Source organism: Peromyscus maniculatus, chromosome X, assembly GCF_049852395.1.
Source record: "Peromyscus maniculatus bairdii isolate BWxNUB_F1_BW_parent chromosome X, HU_Pman_BW_mat_3.1, whole genome shotgun sequence".
NCBI classification, from domain to species: domain Eukaryota; kingdom Metazoa; phylum Chordata; class Mammalia; order Rodentia; family Cricetidae; genus Peromyscus; species Peromyscus maniculatus.
In genome coordinates, this window is record NC_134875.1 from 5,744,674 (window position 1) to 5,752,347 (window position 7,674).

General features: G+C 40.5%; 1 pseudogene; it reads left to right on the forward strand.

Annotated features, from left to right (window-relative positions):
• The first annotated feature begins 5,319 nt into the window (after positions 1-5,319).
• On the forward strand, positions 5,320-5,825 carry LOC102922956 (peptidyl-prolyl cis-trans isomerase-like 1 pseudogene; annotated as a pseudogene).
• Positions 5,826-7,674: the final 1,849 nt, after the last annotated feature.

Consider the following 7,674-nt stretch of genomic DNA (forward strand, 5'->3'; position numbering starts at 1 on the left):
CCAGTTGTATAACTGGATTGCAGAGTACTACCTTGGTGAAATCCCAAATCTAATAGCATAGTTACTCAGAGAAGAATTCAAAGGAGCTGTCTAGAAGACATGATGGCCTGATTGAGCCCTTGTTCTGACCTATGATATTAGTCAAAGGGCTGAGATTTTATATCTTCCTTTCACTAGCTCAAGAGGAGGGAAGAGACTTGCCAAGGTCATGGCCCAAGGAATTTCAAAATGGGAATGAGTATCTCCTGGCTTAACTACCACAATTAAGATAGCCCTACTGCTTTTCAATTTTATAAATGGGGAAACAAAAGCCCAGAGAAAAATCAAAGTAGCTAATGATGTGTTCTTGACCACAGAAATTTTGATGCCACACAGAAGGCTTCATTCTGTATAGGGGTAAAAAGAATGCATTCTACTTTGTAACAAACCATCCAATAACTTTTTTATGTAAATGGAGACACATGATTAGGCTGCATAGTAGCCAAGTCTATGGTCTAGTGAACATGTATAGCCACCAGTTACAAGCAGGGGATTCTGGGAAAGAAAAACAACAGATCTAAGGGCTACAACTTAAGTCACTTCAGATTCACCCTGTGACGAAGCCTTCAAGTTTGGCTTAGGAATTAGGAGAAGGCCATCTTGCTGTTGTTTTGGAGTCTGCTACATCTCATTCTAATTTAATGAGCTGCCTGTAGTAAGAAGATTTTTTGTGTCCCACCTGGCCTGCATTCAGGACAAATCTCTCCCACTTGTGTCCCCCAAGTAAGCACACAAAGGCTTATATTAATTATAACTCCTTGGCCACTAGCTCAGGCTTATTACTGAGTAGCTCTTATACTTAAATTAACCCATAATTCTTATCTATGTTTAGTCACATGGCTTGGAACCTTTTCTCAGTTCTGCCTTGTCATTTTGCTTCTTCTGTGTCTGGCTGGTGACTCCTGACTCTGCTCTTCCTCTTCCCAGCATTCATTTTGTCTTCTTGCCCCACCTATGCTTCAGCATTTTATCAACCAATCAGAGCAACACATATTCACAGCACACAGAATGACATCCCATAGCACTTCCCCTTTTCTGTCTAATCAAAAAGGAAGGTTTTAACTTTAACATAGTAAAATTACATATAATAGAACAATTATCAAGCAAGAATTACAGTTAGAATATCTAGTCTATTTGTATTTGGCAAAATTAAAGAAAATTTTGTATCTATCCTATATTTGTGAGTCTAAAGTTTCACATCTAATCTATCTTTTATCATGACTAAGGAAATTTTAACTATCTAGTCTTCAACTCCATCAAAGACCCCAGAAGGATGTAATATTACCTAAGTAAACAGGAAGTGCCTTGTAAGCAACTTCCAAAAATCTAGAATGACAAAGACAGCCAGACAGTCACCCAAAGTTCTTCTGCAATGCTGGGGCATCCATTTTCAGGCCATAGGTCTAATCTTTCAGTCACTTTTTCCTGTGTCCTATAGAATGTCTGGCTGTCTCCTCTGTGAATCAGGAACCTGAAGGACCTTCTCACCTTGCAAAGTTCAGTGGTCACCTTCCTATGGGTCCTGCATGTCCAGTCAGTTATAACATTTTGTCAAGCATTCTAGGCAAGAACAGTTTCTTGTCCAAATGGCCATTTTGGGTCAAAAAGAAGATAAACTCCATATGGAGTGTCTTTGACGCCCATTTTTCTCCTTGAAGTAAATTGGTGCTGCCAGGAGCAGACGTGTCTCACTGTCCAGAAAGTCTAAGTTTTAAAAACATTTTAAATGCCATATTATGTTGGTTTTTGAATTGTTTGAAGATTACCTGTTGCTGGAGGGCTTCTCTCCAGGTTCCCCATAAGTGATATAAGCGTCTGAGTGATTATTTTATATGTGGATTGTGGGACTGCGGGGCTTGGGGAACCTGGAGAGAAGCCCTCCAGCAACAAATGGTGCCCAACGGCTCGAGTTTCCACCTTAAACCTGAGAATATTTAATAACCAATTCTGAACAGAGCCAAAAACAGGTTCCTGCTTCTTGTCTCATACGGGCAGCTAGACAGCGCAAAACGCAGGTTTGAACACTGGCGGGTTCCTGGCGTGTGCATTTGACCGGCAGTATGGCGGAAATGAGACATCTGCCAGCGGCACATTATGCTGTGTGGTAGATTTAGTCTTTACTAGTATTTTAAAAAAAAAAGGTTTCTGGGCTACACGCTACTTTGATAAGAGCGTAGACCTACTATTTCTGAGACTTAATGATTCCCAGAGCTGGCGTAAAACGTACCACCGCCATGTTGAAAAGCTTAAGTGGGCAGAGCCAGCAGTCAGCGCCGTTTCAGTCTTAGAATGGTACAGTTTAAAGCAATAGGCTAAGGTAATATAAAATATAAGCCACATAAAGATGGCTACCACACAGAGAATCTGGATTATGTTCTCTTTGATATTCGTAACTAAAGAAAAACATTTGATTACAAAAGCTGTTCAGTTATGCCAAAATGTATATTTTAAAGGTACCTTGACTTCAAAATTTGGATTTAAGGATATGTTGCTTTGGAAAAGAGGTTCTGCTTTTGTTTCCACAGAAAGCCAGAGGCTGTGGATTTGTTCCAGATTAAGATACATCAGGTTTCACCAGCCAAGACCCCCTGAAAGGTCTCCGATGACACCATGGCCCAGATGATCCAACATCCAGAGCGGTTTCAAGGCAACTGGTTCACACAATACAGCCTCACGGACTACCCCATAGGCCTAAAATTTTCTTTGCGTCCCCATAAGTAAGATACAGCGCCCCCCTCCAACAGGAAGTAGTAAGAGATGCTACGCCCAAATTCCCAAATATACCAAGCTGGCTTTAGAGGTGGAATTGGCTCACTCCCCCTCTAAACCCAGACATATTGCTTTAAAAAAAAAATGGTTAAGAGATTCTTGTGTCCCAAATCAGAAGAGCCCTCTGGTGCGGGACAGGGAAAAACCAATATTTTTATTTAAAACAGGTTGATTATAAATGTGATCTCTTTCTAAAAAAGAAAAGGGGATATGATATAGATATATAGGAGGATATAGAGATGATAAGATAAAAGGATAGATTAATCAACCTACTTTTAAAGAACAACTTGTTTAAAATGTTTTACATTGGTATAGATTTTAGTTTATGTTTAAAATGTTTTACATTGGTATAAATTTTAGTTTATTGATACAAACGAATTAATTTTGTTATACTGTATATATATATTTCTATTCTTGTTTGAGGTATTGTTTATGTAACTCATTTAAAATTGTAATGGATAATTAAAATAGATTAATAATTAGTCATCTATGATAATCATATTTGTAGCCATGTTAGTTAAGTCTTCTAGGTACACATAGAGATATTTCAGATAGATAGGTAATCTTCAAACACTTCATAGACCTAGAGAATATGGCATTTAAATAACTTAAAATTCTGTTGACGTGAGACACAATTGCTCCTGGCTGCACCAATTGATCCCGAGAGAATGTTGGGCTTCTAAGACATTTCCATTTGGAAGTTTGTCTTTTGGCACAAAATGGCCTACTGGGCAAAGAACTGCCCTTGCCTTGATGGCTGACAGTACAAATGCAATGCTGTCCTTTCTGGACAAGTGGGACACAAGGAAAGCGACCACTGTACTCTGCCAAGACAGGGTAAGATGGTCTCTCAGAATTCCTGCTTCTAAAAATGGTCTGTCAGAGACTCTAGGCCTGTAGCCAATTTGAATGCACCAACAATGCTGAGAAACATTAGGTGACTGTCCAGGCTGCCAGCTGTCTTGATCTACTCTTGCAAGATTCCCGAAAGTTGCTTGCATCCATCTACCATTTCTCAGATACCATTATCTTCCTTCTCAGGTCTTTGATGTGGTTAAAGACTAGATAGTTATAATTTCCTCAGTTATGATAAAAGATAAGTTAGATATAAAACCTTAAACTCACAAATATAAGATAGATAGGACATCTTCTTTAATATTGTAACTATAATTCTTGCTTGATAATTGTTTTGTTATATGTAATTTTACTATGTTAAAGTTAAAACCTTCCTTTTTAAAAAAAAGAAGAAAAGGGGAAGTGCTGTGGATATTACTCTATGTAAATAAAACACTGATGGCCAGTGACCAGGCAGGAAGTATAGGCGGGACAAAGAGAGAGAAGAATTGGGGAAACAGGAAGAAGGAGGGAGAGACACAGCAGCCACTGCCAGGAGAAGAGCATGTAAAGACGCTGGTAAGCTACCAGCCACGTGGCAAGGTATAGATTTATAAAAATGGGTTAATTTAAGATATAAAAACAGTTAACAAGAAGCCTGCCATGGCCATACAGTTTATAAGTGATATAAGCGTCTGAGTGATTATTTTATATGTGGATTGTGGGACTGCGGGGCTTGGGGAACCTGGAGAGAAGCCCTCCAGCAACAATTACCTATCTGAAATATATCTTTGTATACCTAAAAACAACTAATATGATTATAAGTTTGTTTTTAATCTGTATTTCTTAATTATCTATTACAATTTAAATGAGCTTCACAAACATAATACCTTAAACAAGTGTAGAAATATACATACAGTATAACAAAATTAACTTTAAATTTGTAATAAACTAAAATCTATAGCAATGAAAATTTTTTAAACAAGTTGTTGCTCTTTAAAAATAGATTCAATAATCTATACTTTCATCCTATTTTATCTATATTATCCCCTTTTCTTCTTTAGAAAGAGATTGCATTTATAACCAACCTGCTTTAAATAAAAATAAACATTCATAAATAATATTTTGGGAATTTGGGTGTAGCTTCTCATACTACTTCTTGCTGATAGGGGGCACTGGTAATCTTATGGAGATCCTGAGAAAATTTGAGATAATGGTCAAGTCCTGGGAAGACCTTTTTTGATAGGTACCATCTGTTAAGGTTCAGGAGGTTTGGCTTTATCAGATCTGATCCATCTTAACCTAGAACAAATCCATAGTCTCTTGCTTACCGTGGAAACAAAAGCAGAGAATCTTTTCCAAAGCAACCTATCTTTATACATAAAATTTGAAGTCAAGATACCTTTAAAATATACATATTGGTTTAACGGAGCAGCCTTTACAATCAAATGTCTTTCTGCTGTTAAAAATCCTGAATACAAGTCCGCACCCTGGGGATCTCATCTTGCAACCCCCTCCCTAGTCTCGAAAAAGATCCTTTATCTTCCTTTCCCCAGCTCCCTAAACCCTATCACCAAAGCTGGCTGATCAGCAGGAACCGGAAGTGTGCCAACCCGGGACAGGTCCCTGGTGAACTTCGCTGGAAATAGCAATTGCTAGGGGATACTTTCACTCAGCATGGTGGCGATTCCCCATGACACCTGGCAGCTGCCCAACATCAACCTGGACACTAGCACGGGGGTCATTGTGTTGGAGCTGTACTGGAAACATGCTCCGAAGACCTGCAAGAATTTTGTAGAGCTGTCTTGGCGGGGCTACTACAATGGCACCAAATTCCACAGGATCATCAAGGACTTCATGATCCAGGGCGGTGACCCGACAGGGACAGGTCGAGGTGGCGAATCTATCTATGGCAAATAATTTGAAGATGAACTCCATCCAGACCTGAAGTTCACTGGGGCTGTGATTCTTGCAATGGCCAATGCAGGACCAGACACCAGTGGCAGCCAGTTCTTTGTGACCCTCGCTCCCATCCAGTGGCTGGACGGCAAACACACCATCTTTGGCCGAGTGTGCCAGGGTATAGGGATGGTAAGTCGAGTGGGCATGGTGGAGACAAATTCCCAGGAACGTCCCGTGGATGACGTGAAGATCCTTAAGGCATACCCTTCTGGGTAGATGGGATGCTGTCTCGGGCACACACAGGTCTTCTAAAATGGTCCTAGGGAGCCATCTTCCGATGCCGTAGTGTGTCTTGTGTCGGTGTTATTCATACCTACTCTGACACCCTCGGAACAAAGGGAAGCAGAGGGGTCGTCTTTGGGGGCATTTGTTTTCTGGCCAACAGTCACAGACCTGAAAAGCAGGCAGTGTTGATGAGGTGTTAACTGCACAGCTCCTTTCAGCCTCTGACATGTGCTCTTCCAGGAATATACATGCTCTCTATTTTCCTACAGAGCCTGAGCATCAACACCGCTGCTTCTGACACTAAACATCCCACGCAAAGCCATATTGAATTTTTGCCAAATGAAAAATGCATCCAACAATCAAGTTGCTAAGGAAGTGTCAAATGGGGAATGCTAATGTGTAATGATTGAGAAATGGACCTCGGAAAAGGAAGTAGGAGCGCTGACCATTTGCCCCCTGGGAAGGACTGGCAGTCCTGAGCACAAGGCCAGTCCTTTAAGAGCCTCACTCACATGCAGGGACAGCCTTCAGGGCTTTAGAGAGAGTAGGTAAGAGGATTTTATACATGACATCTTTTTTTTTTAATCTTTCTGGTTGTGCAGGGGGTGTGGGGCTGAGAGGAAGGATGTTAATACCTGTGTAATACATAGAAATTTCCAGAATAAAGTACCATTGGTGGTTGGAAAAAACAAAAACAAAAACAAAAACAAAATCCCTGAAGACAATATAATCTAGACTCTGTGGGATTTTCATCTTTATATGGCTTAACTTTTATATTATTTTTACTGTCTCTTTAAAGACTTTATTTTTTTAAATACCTATTTCTTTATTTAACTGTCTATATTTCTTTTTTCTCTCTCTTCCAAGCCTATGTACATTTTTACATACATTGCAAACTGTTTAGAGGTTTATTTTCTCTGAATCTGAAGCATGACTAGGACTGAAATAGCAGCTTTGGCTGCTGACTCTGCCCACCTCAGCTTTCCAGCATGGCAGAACTATGTTTACCATGAGCTCTGGGGGAACCATTCTCATCACTGACTTTGTGAAGCAGTGGGTCTATGCGTCCATCCAGCAGTGTGTAGCCAGCAGTGTGTAGCCCCAAAACCTTTTTTTCCTTTCCTCTTTTTTTGGTCTGTATTAGCAAAAGATATATCTACCATGCACCAAGCCACACGGCTTGCACACACCACTGTGTACAGTGGCAGGAATCTGCCATGCTGCACTCAAGCCCACATGCTGTGAACCCACCATACTATAGCTCAAGTCTGCATGCCACAGTGTCTCTGTACTTGGGTGTCTCTATATCTCAACCTGCATGAGACATGAAGTAGAAAGCTGTTTTGGCTGTTATTGTGTGTTTAGAAGCCCCCTTTAACTCTTTCACGCCTTATGGAAATTCGAGAGCCCCATGTTGGTACAGCAAATATAGCCATAAGATTACTTGTTCCCCATCGGGCCTGCAGGTGGGACAAATCTCTCCCACTCACATCCCCCCAGTATGTACACAGAGGCATATATTAATTATAACTGCTTGTCCATTAGTTCGGGCTTATTACTGACTAGCTCTTACACTTAAATTAACCCACAATTCTTATCTATGTTTAGCCATGTGGCTTGGTACCTTTTCTCAGTTCTGCCTTGTCATCTTGCTTCCTCTGTGTCTGGCTGGCAACTCCTGACTCAGCCCTTCTTCCCAGAATTCTCCTTATCTGCTTGCCCTGCATATACTTCCTGCCTGGCTACTGGCCAATCAGCATTTTATTTATCAAACAATCAGAGCAACACATATTGACAGCATACAGAATGACATCCCACAGCAGCTGCCCCCACATCTCTACTGAG